Source organism: Bubalus bubalis, chromosome 21 (genome assembly GCF_019923935.1).
Source record: "Bubalus bubalis isolate 160015118507 breed Murrah chromosome 21, NDDB_SH_1, whole genome shotgun sequence".
In the NCBI taxonomy this organism is placed as follows: Eukaryota; Metazoa; Chordata; class Mammalia; order Artiodactyla; family Bovidae; genus Bubalus; species Bubalus bubalis.
This window is the reverse complement of record NC_059177.1, coordinates 28,574,973-28,590,906: the sequence shown is the minus strand read 5'-3', so window position 1 is coordinate 28,590,906 and position 15,934 is coordinate 28,574,973. Positions and strand designations below refer to the sequence as shown.

The 15,934-nt window shown below is 45.6% G+C and overlaps 1 long non-coding RNA gene across 1 annotated transcript; it reads right to left on the bottom strand.

Moving 5' to 3' along the window:
* Positions 1-12,506: 12,506 nt before the first annotated feature.
* LOC123330986 lies at positions 12,507-15,107 on the bottom strand. The gene is made up of 3 exons (XR_006547359.2): positions 14,308-15,107; positions 12,810-13,608; positions 12,507-12,539 (listed from the first exon to the last, which is right to left on the bottom strand). It is a non-coding gene; the product is annotated as an uncharacterized LOC123330986 (long non-coding RNA).
* Between the last annotated feature and the right edge of the window lie 827 nt (positions 15,108-15,934).

Here is a 15,934-nt window from a genome sequence, read left to right as displayed (position 1 = left end):
GTTAGGTCTATGTATGAGTCAAGGTAAATTGGAAGTGGTCAAACAGGAGACAGCAAGAGTGAACATTGACATTTTAGGAATCAGTGAACTAAAATGGACTGCAACGGGCAAATTTAATTAAGATGACCATTATATCAACTACTGTGAGCAAGAATCCCTCAGAAGAAATGGAGTAGCCATTACAGTCAACAAAAGAGTCTGAAATGCAGTACTTGGGTGCAACCTCAAAAATGACAGAGTGATTCTATTCATTTCCAAGGGAAACCATTCATTCACAGTAATCCAAGTCTATGCCCCAACCAGTAATGCTGAAGAAGCTGAAGTTGAATGGTTTCATGAAGACCTACAAGACCTTCTAGAACTAACAACAAAAAAGATATCCTTTTCATCATAGGGGATTGGAATGTAAAAGTAGGAAGTAACAGGCAAATTTGTCCTTGGAGTACAAAATGAAGCACAAAGGATGACAGAGTTTTCCCAAGAGAATGCACTGGTCATAGCAAACACCCTCTTCCAAAAACACAAGATTCTACACGTGGACATCACCAGATGGTCAACACCCGAAATCAGATTGATTATGTTCTTTCCAGCCAAAGATGGAGAAGCTCTATACAGTCAGCAAAAACAAGACTGGGAGCTGACTGTGGCTCAGATCATGAATTCCTTATTGCCAAATTCAGACTTAAATTGCAGAAAGTAGGGAAAACCACTAGACCATTCAGGTATGACCTAAATCAAATCTCTTATGATTATCCAGTGGAAGTGAGGAATAGATTCAAGGGATTAGATCTGATAGACACAGTGCCTGAAGAACTATGGACAGAGGTTCATGACATTGTACAGGAGGCAGTGATTAAGACCATCCCCAGGAAAAATAAATGCAAAAAAGGCAAAATGGTTGTCTGAGGAGGCCTTACAAATACCTGAGAAAAGAAGAGAAGCTAAAGGCAAAGGAGAAAAGGAAAGATAAACCCATTTGAGGGGCTTCCCTCATAGCTTACTTGGTAAATCATCTGCCTGCAATGGAGGAGACCTGGGTTCGATTCCTGGGTTGGGAAGATCCCCTGGAGGAGGGAATGGCAACCCACTCCAGTATTCTCGCCTGGAGAATCCCAAGGACAGAGAAGCCTAACAGGCTACAGTCCATGGGATTGCAAGAATTGGACATGACTTAGCAACTAAACCATTACCACTACCATACCCATTTGAATACAGAGTTCCAAAGAATAGCAAGGAGAGATAAGAAAGCCTTCCTCAGTGATCAATGCAAAGAAATAGAGGAAGACAATAGACTGGGAAAGACTAGAGATCTCTTCAAGAAAATTAGAGATACAAGGGAACATGTCATGCAAAGATGGGCACAATAAAGGACAGAAACAGTATGGACCTAATAGAAGCAGAAGATGTTAAGAAGAAGTGGCAAGAATACACAGAAGAACTATTACAAAAAAGATCTTCATGACCCAGATAACCACGATGGTGTGATCACTGACCTAGAGCCAGACATCCTGGAATGCGGTCAAGTGGGCCTTAGGAAGCATCACTATGAACAAAGCTGGTGGAGGTGATAGAATTCCAGTTGAGGTATTTCAAATCCTGGAAGATGATGCTGTGAAAGTGCTGCACTCAATATGCCAGCAAATTTGGAAAACTTAGCAGTGGCCACAGAACTGGAAAAGGTCAGTTTTCATTCCAATCCCAAAGAAAGGCAGTGCCAAAGAATGTTCAAACTACCACACAATTGCATTCATCTCACATTCTAGCAAAGTAATTCTCAAAATTCTCCAAGCCACACTTCAAAGTATGTGAACGGTGAACATCAAGATGTTCTAGCCGGATTTAGAAAAGGCAGAGGAACCAGAGATCAAATTGCTAACATCCACTGGATCATAGAAAAAGCAAGAGAGTTCCAGAAAAACATCTACTTCTGCTTTATTGACTACACCAAAGCCTTTGACTGTGTGGATCACAACAAATTGTGGAAAATTCTTAAAGAGATGGGAATACCAGACCACCTGATCTGCCTCCTGAGAAATCTGTATGCAGGTCAAGAAGCAACAGTTGCAACCGGACATGGAACAACAGACTGGTTCAAACTGGGAAAGAAGTAAGTCAAGGCTGTATATTGTCATCCTGCTTACTTAACTTATATGCAGAGTTTATCATCCAAAACACCAAGCTGGATGAAGCACAAGCTGGAATCAAGATTGCCAGGAGAAATATCAATAACCTCAGATACGCAGATGATACCACTCTTATGGCCGAAAGTGAAGAACTAAAGAGTCTCTTGATGAAAGTGAAAGAGGAGAGTGAAAAAGTTGGCTTAAACCTCAATATTTAGAAAATGAATATCATGGCATCTGGTCCCATCACTTCATGGCAAATAGATGGGGAAACAATGGAAACGCTGAGAGACTTTATTTTTCTGGGCTCCAAAATCACTGCAGATGGTGACTGCAGCCAAGAAATTAAAAGACACTTACTCCTTGGAAGTAAAGCCATGACCAAGCTAGACGACATATTAAAAAGCAGAGACATTACTTTGCTGACAAAGGTCCGTCTAGTCAAAGCTATGGTTTTTCCAGTAGTCATGTGAGAGTTGGACTATAAAGAAAGCTGAGCGCTGAAGAATTGATGCTTTTGAACTGTGGTGTTGGAGAAGACTCTTGAGAGTCCGTTGGACTGCCAGGAGATCAAACCAGTCAATCCTCAAGGAAATCAGTCCTGAATATTCATTAGAAGGACTGATGCTGAAGCTGAAACTCTAATACTTTGGTCACCTGATGTGAAGAGCTGACTCATTGGAAAAGACCCTGATGCTGGGAAAGATTGAGGCTAGGAGGAGAAGGGGATGACAGAGGATGAGATGGTTGGATGGCATCATCGACTCTATGGACATGGGTTTGGGTAAACTCCGGGAGTTGGTGATGGTCATGGAAGCCTGGTATGCTTGCAGTCCATGGGGTTGCAAAGAGTCGGATACAACTGAGCGACTGGACTGAACTGGTAGGAAATTCATATTTAATATATTTTTAAATATTTTATTTATTTTTGGCTGTGCTGGGTCTTTGTTGCTGTGAGGGTTTTCTCTAGTCGCGGTATGAAGGTTTCTCATTGCAGTGGCCTCTCTTACTGCAGAGTGCAGGCCGTCAGGCACGAGGGCTCCAGTAGTTGGGGACATGCGCTCGGTAGTTCCAGCCCCGTGTCGAGAGCACGGGCTCAATAGTTGTGGCGCACCAGCTTAGTTGCTCTGCAGCGTGTGGGATCTTTCTGGACCCGGGATCGAATTTTGTGTCCCCTGTATTGGCAGCAATATTTACCACGGAGTCACCGGGGAAGCCCCTGATCTCTAATAATGGCATATTCCTCTCGCTCTGGAACAGAAACAGACGTGTTTGGCCCATTAATGTCCATCTCCCTTTGTTGCTATTGTTTAGTCGCTAAGTCATGTCTGACTCTTTTGCAACCCCATGGACTACAGCCCACCAGGCTCCTCTGTCCATGGGATTCTCCAGGTAAGAATACTGCAATGGGTTGCCATGCCCTCCTCCAGGGGATCTTCCCGACACAGGGATCAAACCCACATCTCCTGCATGGCAGATGGATTCTTTACCATTGAGCCATAAGGGAAGCCCTACATCTTCATTTACAGCAGCTCATAAAAGTTTGTAACCAGACTAAATTCCTCTAGGATTTATTTCATGGTCATGAGGATGAACAAATCTGGAAAAAAAGAGTCTTTTTCTGTGTAGTGACTCAGAAATCATAGACTCCTCAGTGTTATGGCTTACAGGTCACCCTGCAGACAAGGAGGGTAGCCCTTCCTCACACCATCTCCTGGATGGGTGCCATTCTGGGCCGAACATTTCACTGGGTTTTAAAGAAATGCAGAAACTAAGGACTATGTGGAGAACTTCTCACATGACTTCATGACAGCACTATATACAACCAGTCATGGTTCTGAGATTATCTTTGCTCCTTTTGAATCATTAAAATCTCTCTTGTATTAAATGATGGAGGTAGCAGGCGGTAGTTGGTGCTCTGTTAGTATCTTTCGCTGGTAAAATAAAACAATGAAAATCCTCGGGGCCCATGGCAGAGTATTAACAGACAGCCTCAAAGCCATGATCATCGCCTTTCCCTCTCCCTGCCTTTACTGTAGAGGCTGCACAGGTGACTACTGACCCCCAGCTCCCAGAAGCAGGCACATCATGCAACTCTGGCCAGTGACGTGAACGCAGAAGTTCACAGGGAGGGTTTCCTCACTAGGAAAAAGGGCTTTGTTCTTTGCCTCTGTTTCCTTTGCCTTCTGCCCTTTCTGTTCCCTCCCCTGAGCTCCTCCTCCTGCAGTGCAATTCAGACCCAGGTCTTGAAGAGAATAGCCATCTTCTCCTTTGAGAAGGCCAGCACGAAGGTGAAAAACCAACACACGAGGCTTGGCTGAGCAGGAATCAAGTGTTCTGGTTCATAAAAGTTAGGGAACTACATCTTGGTGTAGTAAGTGATGAATCTGCTAAGTAGCATCTCACAAGCCTTGGTTACAAACTCGTGTGATCACTGTGTGTGTGTGTGTGTTAGTCGCTCAGTCATGTCAGACTGTTTGCGACCCCATGGATTGTAGCCTACCACCCTCTTCTGTGCATGGGATTCTCCAGGCAAGAGTACTGGAGTGGGCTGCTATGCCCTCCTCCAGGGGATCTTCGCGACCCAGGGATCGAACCCAGGTCTCCTGCATTGCAGGCAGATGCTTTACCATCTGAGCTACTACTAGACACCTGAAATTACAGTTTGCGTATATGATCTTCCAGTGAATCCTTGAGGTATCTGTTATTGAAACTCCCATCATTTTTATGGAGGCTTCTTTACAGCAGGGCATGACTTTCTGAGTCCTCTGCTCCTTTCCTTCACTCCCCAAAATTTGAACAAAGTAGGCTTTGGATATCCTGTGAAACCTGTGTCATTCAGATGCTTTCTGAAGTATTTTGAAGATGCTTTTATTTCAGCCATTGACCGGATGTTGATGTCAAAAAGATCTAAAAAGTAGGTCCTTAAATATTGCTCTATCTCCTTCATAGGAAGGTCTGAAGCAAATGGCATTTATCAAAGGGTGATCATTTTCATGAATTTATTTGAATTTAAAACTGAAATCTTTCCTAGCATCTCTTGTGGAATTCAAAGAGGAGACATAGAGGTAGCATTTTTCAATTCATTTCACTTTTCCAGACTTAGAATGTGAAATCAGTGATGACTTAGCATAGCCCTTCCAAAGCATTATGCACCGGATGATTTAGATTTGCTTTTCCTGACCCTCCCAACCTGGAAGTAGGTACTCTTATCATCCTAGTGCAGAATTTTTAAAAAAAAAAGTTGACTCAGAGAGGTTAATTAATCTCTGTAATGACACATAGTTAAATATCAAAAGGGGTTCTTGGAGGGAGGTCAGTTTTCCCTTTTCCTCAGCCTTATGTCAGGGCAACTGATAACATCTACTTGAATGTTTAAAACCTTTCCCTATCCCCTCTCGCCTCACTTCTTCCAAATCCATCAAAGCATCCCCTTTACAGCATTTCTGAAGGTCAGATTTACTGCTGAGGGTGTTATTATCTAAGAAGTTAATGGAGTAGGAATGGCCCTCTTGTGACAAGAGTGCCCAAGTTCCCTTTCTTCCTTTCAACTACTCTACCAGTCTTGTGTGGATATTCTATTATGGAGGAAATTTTCCCGAAGGCTGTAATTTATGAGTACCAGATTTTTTGATTTTTGCTTATAGTTGTTGGTTTGTACTTTTTCACTCAACCCTGGTAAAAGAACTTAGAAGCATATTTAAGTAAATATGGTACTTTTAAAATTAAGTTCCTATTAACTGGATGAAGCTCTGAAGTTTGTTATTTAATGCCATTTTTATTATCATTAATGATGTTTCCCAAGCCTGCTCCCCAGATGGTGTATTAACCACTGAGACATGCAGATCTCGGAATGAAGAAAGATACGAGTCCCGGTGTTTAGCCGGGTCCCTGCCATCTCTTCAATTTTCCATTGTTTAACACGGAGCAAAGCACAGCCTCAGGGTGCCCTCTTGTGGTCGTATGTTTAGTTGCAAGATGTAATGGCGTTTCTTAAAAATTGAAAAAGAATGGAAAAAAAAAATGGTCGTGCATATGTTTTTAGTCAGCAATAAGTTTTGAGATGTGACAGTCCTGTCAAAACAAAACAATTCAACAAACTTCAAAGTAACCACAACAGAAGACGTGCAGACACATATGGAGGCTTGGAGACAGCATCTTGCAGCAAAATGTGCCAAAACCATTTTGAAGGACAACGTGTGAGATCTGAAAGGGGAGCGAGGTACGGCGCACTCAGGTGTGTGAGAGCTAGGACAAGGACCCAAAGGAAGACTCGCTGAGAAACAGAGGCAGAGCATCAGTGGAAAAGCAAAGCAGAATTTCCATTTCCAGTTTTCTGTGCTACAAGCCGAGCTTGCTGCCTAGTTTTTAAGAATATAAGTTCTCTACTTCCTTCACTGATTCAGCTATCAAGGCACGAACAAGACGATGCCCCTGTCTTCATGAAGCTTACATTTTTGGGAGGGAGGGAGACAAAATAAACACATAAGGAAGTAAAAACAACAAGATCATTTCAGAAAGCAAGTCCTTTGGAGGAAATAAAACCACATGGTCAGAGGGAGATAGAAATTGAGAGTGATAAAAACAAATAGGGAAGGGAGAGAAGGACAGAAAAGGTATTAAAGAGGGAATTCCCTGGCAATCCAGTGGTTAAGATTCCATACTTGCATGGCAGGAAGCACGGGTTAGATCTCTGGTTGGGGGACTAAGATCAACTAAGATCTCACAAACTGTGGGGGTGTGACAGGGAGAAAAAACTCCCAATAAAACAAATGGTGGAATTCTAGGGCGCAAAGAAAAATGAGCCAGGGTGATGCCAAGATTTTCGACTTGACTTAAGCAACTGCCATCCACTGATTGAGGCGAGTCCAGGAGGGGCCACCTGGGTAGTCAGGCTTGGAAGACAGTGAGATCTCCTTGAGCTCTGGAGCAGAGCGTGGGGTACAGCAGTGATACCCAAACTCTGGGCCGTGGATTCACTTATACAGATACACATAGCTATTAATTTTCAGATTCTTTGCCCAGATAGGTTATTCCAGAGCACTGAAGAAAGTTTCCTAGGCTACGCATACATCCCTGGTGATCATCTCTTTTGCTCAGAGTGTGTGTGCATGCCAATCCTAACCTCTGAATTCTTGCTTTCCCCTACCCTCAAACTGTTGGCCTTCACGGAGCCACAATAGTGTATTCTAACTCCAAGCCTTTCACTCTTTAGCAAATGAGTGAATGTGTATCAATTTTTAGATGTCACCCATAACTTATATCACAGGCTATATGTTTTTTCTGGTGCAACTTCCATAATTGGTATGCTCATCCCCAAGTCCATGCATTTCCACAAATGGCCTGATTTCATTATTTTCTACAACTATATCATATTCTGTTGTAACTCTATACACTGTTTTAGTATATCCAACGGAACATGGACATTTAGTTGCCTCCTGGACTCCTGCCTATTTAAAGGGAGCTGCAGTGTATGAAGGCATGCAACTGCCTTTTCTAATTGGTGGTTATCTCAGATAGAGACCAGAAAATGATTGCACATCAGGTCTTTGCTCTAATTCGGTTTTCTCAAGAACTCCCATACTGCTTTCATCGTGGCTGGTAACAACTGATCTTCCCAAAGCAGAAAAGGGGCAAAAATGTGGGCCATAAGTATGTCTTCTAATACTGCAAGCCTTTTTCAGTTTAAGAATTAAGTCAGTGTGCATTGATTTTTAGATGTCACCAAACTGGTATTGTTGGCTAACTGGTGTTCCCTGTTTCACTTCCCGTGCTTAGTACGATCACCCCCGGATGATTGGTTATTGCGGCACTGACTTGATTTCATTCTTTTCTAGGGTGAGTCCTATTACTTTTAGCTCTGTACCACTTTCAGCCCTTGGATGTTTGTTTCCTGCCGTCCTGGCTATTATAAGATGGCTGGGTACCAGTGTCTTTTTGAATTGGTGGTTTTCATTGCACCCAGGCCCCTGAGTGGGAATGTGGATCACGTGCTTGCTCCATGTCAGTTTTATTAGGGACTCCCATAGTGTTGGAGAAGGCAATGGCACCCCACTCCAGTACTTTTGCCTGGAAAATCCCATGGACAGAGGAGCCTGGTAGGCTCCAGTCCCTGGGGTCGCGAAGAGTCGGACTCGACTGAGCGACTTCACTTTCACTTTTCACTTTCATGCACTGGAGAAGGAAATGGCAACCCACTCCTGTGTTCTTGCCTGGAGAGTCCCAGGGACGGGGAAGCCTGGTGTGCCGTCTATGGGGTCGCACAGAGTCAGACACGACTGAAGTGACTTAGCAGCATAGTGTTGGTCGTTGTGGCTGGTAACACATGATCTTCCCCAAAGAGGCCAAGGGGCGTTCCTTTGGCTTTACAGTAACTCTGGCCCTTTCACGGGTTCAAACATTTGCCGGCGACCTTTCTCCTGTGCCGAGGCAATACTTGGTTACTGTTGTCATTTGCAGCCCTTGAATTATTAAATCGTTTGCTCTTAAAAAAGAAAGTCAAAGGATAATGTGTGCGTTATGTGTATCTTTTGAAGTTGATTTGCTAAAGGTCCTCCCCGTTTTGAGATCTTTCCCAAGTGCCTGCCCCCAGGCGATTTCTGCAAGGCAGGTGTCCTTTACAGCTCCGCCTGCCTTTTGAATAGAAAGGGCCTCTGAGCTCCGGCAGAGATGTTGTAGTTACCACAATTGTCCACAAGGCGGAGACACTGCTCCTTGACCTCCCGGGTTGCTTGGGAAGCAGACCCCTGAGAACCTTGTGTTCCTTGTATATTGATTCCAGAAGACTATGCCAGAAGAAAGACCACAGGGCGTTTCTCTCAGCTCCTCTTTTCTCTAAGAATTCACCCCCTGAGTCCGATCCCCATTGCTGCCAGTAACTGCTGTGCAGATGTTGCTGTCCTTGGAAAAGTGCTGCCTCTGTGAACAAAGTGCCTGTGCCAGGAGACTTGGAGACCAGGTGACATTTCTGAGCTTTTGTGGGTCGAAAGTTTAGTGGGTTTTGGGTACCCACGGCTTGGTTGAGGTGTAGGGTGACCCGCTTGGATCTGAATTTTGAGATCTTTTCCAAGGTGTGGGACATCAGATGTAAACGGGCTGGTTCTGCAGGCATGTTCTTCACTGTCCTGAATTCAGAGTTCCAGGGAATAGCAAGGAGAGATAAGAAAGCCTTCTTATGTGAACAATGCAAAGAAATAGAGGAAAATGTTAGAATGGGACATAATAGCAATCTCCTTAAGAAAACTGGAGATATAAGGGAACATTTCATGCAAAGGTAGGCACAATAAAGGACAGAAACAGTATGGCCCTAACAGAAGCAGAAGATATTAAGAAGAGGTGGCAAGAATACACAGAAGAACTGTACAAGAAAGATCTTAATGGTCCCTTAATGATGTGATCGGTCACCTAGAGCCAGTCATCCTGGACTGTGGAGTCAAGTGGACCTTAGGAAGCATCACTACTAACAAAGTTAGCGAAGGTGATGGAATTCCAGTTGAGCTTTTTCAAATCCTAAAAGATGATGCTGTGAAAGTGCTGCATTCAATATGCCAGCAAATTTGGAAAACTCAGCAGTGGCCACAGGACTGGAAAAGGTCAGTTTTCATTTTAATCCCAAAGACAGGCAGTGTCAAAGAATGTTCAAATTACCACACAATTTTGCTCATTTCACATGCTAGAAAGATTATGCTCTAAATCCTTCAAGTTAGGCTTCAACCATACATGAACTGTGAACTTCCAGATGTAAAGCTGGATTTAGAAAAGGTAGAGGAACCAGAGATCAAATTACCAACATCTGTTGGATCATAGAAAAAGCAAAGGAATTCCAAAAAATATCTACTCTGCTTCATTGACTAAAGTCTTTGACTATGTGGATCACAACAAACTGTGGAATATTCTTAAAGGGATGGGAATACCAGACCACCTGACCTTCCTCCTGAGAAACCTGTATGCAGGACAAGAAGCAACAGTTAGAACTGGACATGGAACAACAGACTGGGTTCAAAACTGGGAAAGGAGTGCATCCGGCTGTGTATTTCACCCTGCTTATTTAACTCATATGCAGAGTACATTATAGGAAATGCTGGGCTGGATGACTCACGGGCTGAAATCAAGATTGCTGGGAGAAATATCAACCTCAGATATGCAGGTGATTCCACTTCAATGGCAGATGTGAAGAGGAACTAAAGAGCTTCTTGATGAAGGTAAAAGAGGACAGTGAAAAAGGTGGTTTAAAACTCAACCTTTAAATAAATTAAGATTATGGCATCTGGTCCCATCACTTTGTGGCAAATACATGGGGAAAAGTGGAAACATTGTCAGATTTAATTTTCTAGGGTTTCAAAATAACTGCGCATGGTCACTGCAACCATGAAATTAAAAAATACTTGCTCCTGGGAACAAAAGCTATGACAAACATAGACAGTATATTTAAAAGGAGAGACATCATTTTCCAGACAAAAGTCCATCTAGTCAAAGTTATGGTTTTTCCAGTAATCCTATATGGATGTGAGAGTTTGACCATAAAGAAGGCCAAGAAACAAAGAGTTGATGCTTTTGAACTGTGGTGCTGAAGAAGACTCTTGAGAGTCCCCCTGGACACCAAGGAGGTCAAACCAGTCAATCCTAAAGGGAATCAACCCTGATTATTCATTGGAAGAACTGGTGCTGATGGTGAAGCTCCAATACTTTGGCCACCTGATGGGAAGAATCAACTCTTGGGAAAGACCCTGATTCTGGGAAAGATTGAAGGCAGGAGGAGGAGGGGATGACAGAGGATGAGATGGTTGGATGGCATCACCGACTCAATGGACATGAGTTTGAGCCAACTCATGGAGATAGTAAAGGACAGGGAAGCCTGGGGTGCTCTAGTCCATGGGGTTGCAAAGTTTAGAGGAAGACCAAGAGACTGAACAACAACAAATCCATTTGAATACGAACGGCTCCTGAGCACTAGATTGGAAGTTGCATTTTCAAGAAACATCCATAGGACAGAGATACTGCTCCCTGACCTCTCCGGGTTGCTGGGCAACCAGATCCCTGAAAACCTGTGTTCCTCGCCTATTGATTCCAGTGGAATATGCTAGAACAGAGCCCCCAGGGCATTTCTCTCAGCCACTCTTTTCCCTAAGAATTCACCCCCTCAGGCAAATCCCCATCGTTGCCCAACGTTGCTGTCCTTGGAAAAGTGGCGCCGCTCTGAAGAAGGGGGCTGTGCCAGGAGATGTAGAGACCCAGGTGGCTCCGTTTCTGAGCTTTTCTGGGCAGAAAGATTAGTGTTTTCTCATTACATGCGGCTTGGTTCAGGTATAGGGAGACCCACCTGGACCTGGATATTGCAGTCTTGTTTCCCGGGTTGCGGACATCAGATAAAAGCGGGTTGGTTTTGCAGGCGTGTCCTGCACTGCTTATTCCTTCCCAAAGCAGTGGAGACTTCTGGATCCAAGGCTTCTCAGGCTCCAAGGATGTGACAGCAGCCCAGGGGCCGAGGCTAAGGGAAAGAAATACCTTTGTCAGTTCTTTTCCTTGGAGAGTTAGTTCCTATTTTACATTGAATAAATATTGATTTAGAATGTTGTGTGTGTTTGGGCAGTGCCGCCACGTGACTCACTGTTGCAGATGCATGTATGTGTTCCTTTTTCTATTCTTGTCCCCGATATGTTATTACAGAGCTCTGAAGAGTGTCACCTAGACTCTGGAATAGGTCCTTCTTGATTATCTCTATCATCTCTTTTACTGGGTGTATGCTAATCCCAACCTTCTAATTCTTCCCTTTCCTGTACCCGCCAACTCTTTGCCTTTGGGGCGTGTGTGTCTTCTAACTCCGTAATTCTTTTTCTCTTTAGGAATTGAGTTAGTGTGTATCAGTTTTTAGATGTCACCCATAAGTGGTATCATAGGCTCTCTGTCATTCCCTGTGTAACTTCCCTCAGTATGATCATCCCCAGCCCATGGGTGTTGCTGGTAATGGCCTGATTTCAATCGTTTTTGTGGCTGAGTTATATCCCGCTGTAGCTCTATGTCATGTCATCAGTCCGTGGACTTTTGGTTGCTTCCTGGAGTCCTGGTTATGATAAAACTGCTAAAGTGAACCTTGGGTTGCAGGTTGCCCTTTTGAATTGAGTCCAGGTGGCCTCTAAAGCCCAGATGAGACTGTCTAGTTGAAAGAAAACAAGCTCAGGGATCCCCCTGATTTTGCATTGTGGTTAGGAGTGTAATTATTCCATTATATATCAGAGTGTAATAGTAATAAATATAGTGTACAGAAATGTAATGTTGAAGAATCCCGAAATTGTACCCCACCCCAGTCCTTGGGAAAATTATCTTCCACAAGAAGCGTGCTTGGTCATAAATAGGTTGGCCACTGCCAAGACACAAGGATTACCTGGGCTTCCCTGTCCTTTCTCTGACCTGTCCATCCTGCATGAGAAAAGAAAACATGCACACAGGTAAATTCTTCCTGGTGCAGCAGAGACTAGAGTAGGCTGGTCTCCAGGGGTGGAGGTGACAGAGAATAGCCCATTGACCATCCAGGAAACACCACATAGGTTTAGACTGAGTCCTTCAGGGGACTGAGCTTTGAGTCTTCAGACCCTGAAGCTAGAGGCTGATTGGCAGGAGGGGCTGAGAGAGGTCCCCAGGGTACTGAGCACTGTGTGTGGGGGGAACAGGGGTGATGGGGGAGGTTACCTGGGGGGAGGCCTGGCCCCACCCGTGCTGTTTGAGAACAAGGCGCCTGCAGTTTGTTCTGCCTTCTCCAAGGGGCCACATGCCTGCTGGGGGCTGGGGTGCAGCTGACACAGAGGCCTTTCTGCAGACCTTCAGCTTGGACACACAGCAGGGAAGAGCACCTCCTCCTGGAACTTGTTCATGGAAACCTTCTGGGCACCTTCTGAGTTCCGCCCTGTGCTGGGCCCTGGGGAGGCAAGGTGTGTACGGCAGGTTCTATTGGATTTCAAGAGAGGCTTAACAGTTCAATCTGTTGTATTGAGTTGGATTTATTTATTTATGGCTCTGCTGTTTCTTTGTTGCTGTACACAGGTTTCTCTAACGGAAGCAAGAAGGGACTATTCTTTGTTGCACTATTCTTTGTTGTGGTGCATGGGCTTCGTGTTTTTGTGGCTTCCCTTGTGGCCTGCGGGCTCTAGAATGTGGGCTCTGTTCCTCCTGTGAAACGTGGGATCATAGTTCCTGGACCAGGCATCGAACCCACATCCCCTGCAATGGCAGGCAGATTCCTAATCACTAGGCCACTAGGCAAGTCCCTGGAGTTGCATTTTTAATTGTATTGAATCGGATTAATTAAAGACCTGTTAGGTACCTCCTGGTGTGCAGGGTCCTGAGGGAAAATGGGGCGCAAAGCCAGCCCTGCCCTCAGAGAGCCTACGTTCTCAAGGTGAAGAGCGTCAAAGTGGAGGCCACCGTGCTATTAGCAGCTGTGTGCACTTGGGGAGGTTCCTCAGGTCTCCAGGCCTCAGTTTCCCATTCTCTAAGATGGGTAGAGAAACAGAACATATTGTTGAAAGGATTAAATTACAATAGGTGTGAAAAAATCAGCTGGCAAGGCACCTGCTACATAATAAGTCTCAATACACATTATTGTCTATGAGTCATCAGTTAAAAGTGAATAACAACAGTTCCTGCCTCCCAGGGTTGACCTGATGCTTAAGGGCTTCACTCTCGGTGTAGGGCTAAACCTAGCATCTCACAGGTGGCTTCGGTATTAAGGACCTGAAGGCAGAAGCAATGTCATGCCTGAGTTACCCCTGAGCTCAGCCGAATCAGCTGTCTGCTCAAGGTCCCTGTTTCCCAATCTGAGAAATGGTCCCAGCCATAATTTTGTCTCTTGGCCCCACGGTGAGGATTAAAAGAGGCAAGGCATATTATTGTAATAGCCTTGCCTGCCCCAAGCTCTGGTGACCTTTAATATTGCAGCCTGGAAGTGTGTTGTTGCTGTTCATTTATTTCAAACCACTCAGCCTGAAAACTGGCTATCTAAGAGAATATGAAGATGATGGAGAGAAAGTCATTTTAAGGAATTACTGGGGTGGTGGCTTCTGGGTTTGGGGGGGTCCCACCATTAAATTCCTGCCATAACCCTGTCACTAACTTGCTGGGTGACTTGGTCCCCTGGTATTGGGTTCCCAGAGGTCTGATACACCGGCTGGATCAGAGCAGTGTTTCTTACCCTGGGTTGGGCATCAGATTCACTTGGAGAGTCCGGGCTCAACCCTGGGGGTTCTGAGGCTCCTGTGGGGTCTCCTGGGAACCAGAGTTTTAAATAAGGATCTGAGGGGTTCAGATGCTCAAAACAGCCAGAGAAACAGTGGACCAGGGCGCCTCCAGGGTCCCTGCACCTCCCCCAACCCAGCAGCTGAGGCAGCTCTAGGAAATGAGCCGCAAACCGGCTCCAGAAGGCACTTGGTCAGGTGACCTCCCTGTGCTTGGCCTGTTCCTGCCACGTGCGGAGGAGGAGTTTTATTTCTGCTCCTCAAGCGGAGAGCGGGGGAGAAGAGGGAGAGGAGAAAGGCGGATGCATTTGGCCTGTCCGGGACCTGAGTCTATCATTTCCATCTGGAGAGCAGAAATAATAACCCTTCCTGAGGGGCTGGAGTGGAGGGAACCAGGCAGAGTGATACTGTGCAAGGTCCCTGGGCCTTGCACAGTTAGACATTAATAAATAGAACAAACTCAAAAAAGGCCCTCACATGTTGGGAAGGGAAAAACTGTTTCTAAGTAACTTAACCATCAGTGAAGAAAAATGAGGATGATTTCAGTGCTCAGCACAAAATTTAAGTGCTTGGCATGACTGGAGGAAATCTGTTTAGAAACTGAGTAGGGATCCGCGTTTGGGGCTGTTATAGGGGCCTCTGTCCCTGGGACTGCAAGGAGATCCAACCAGTCCATCCTAAAGGAAATCAGTCCTGAATATTCATTGGAAGGGCTGATGTTGAAGCTGAAACTCCAATACTTGGGCCACCTGATGGGAAGAACTGACTCATCTGAAAAGACCCTGATGCTGGGAGAGATTGAAGGTGGGAGGACAAGGGGACGACAGAGGATGAGATGGTTGGATGGCATCACTGATTGGATGGACATGAGTTTGAATGAACTCTGGGAGTTGGCGATGGACAGGGAGGCCTGGCGTGCTGCAGTCCATGGGGTCGCGAAGAGTCGAAAACGACTGAGCAGCTGAATTGAACAGGGGCCTCTAGCTGGTCACATACAAGCTGAGTTCTACCCTCTGGAGGCTTGGGGAGGCGGGCAAACAGGCTGTGTGAATCAATGGCTTTACCCCCCAGGCCTTCCCTCCTCCTGCTTCCCCTCCGCCTCGCCTCGTTTCACGACTCGCAGGACGCACAGATGGGCCGCGGAGGGGTCGCGTCTTCCCAGGCGTTTGCGCAGTCGGCCGGCCCACGTGCTCCACGCGGGCGCGGCACCGCCCACCCAGCTCCGGTCCAGCCCCGCGGGCTCGCTGGTTCTCGCTGCTGCTCCCACGAGATGCCGCCCCCGATTCGGGGCCCAGACTGTGGGGACAGTTCGGGACTTCGCGTCCTCGTAGTGGAGCAGGAGAGACTTGAGATCTGGAAGTGTGTTCACCTGGCCTCAAGCTGCACCTTTCATTTTGGAAAACCCTCAAAAGAAAACACCGCCGGGACTCTTCAAACAAAAACCCATCCACTGGCCCTCAGGTAAAGCGCCTGACTTCTGATTTCATTTCGCTTGTTTGTAAAACGGGAATAACTGCACGATTTCATGGATTCCTTGTGAAGTTAAGTGAGGGGCCCAGTCTTGGGGCTCCGAGAAAATGACGT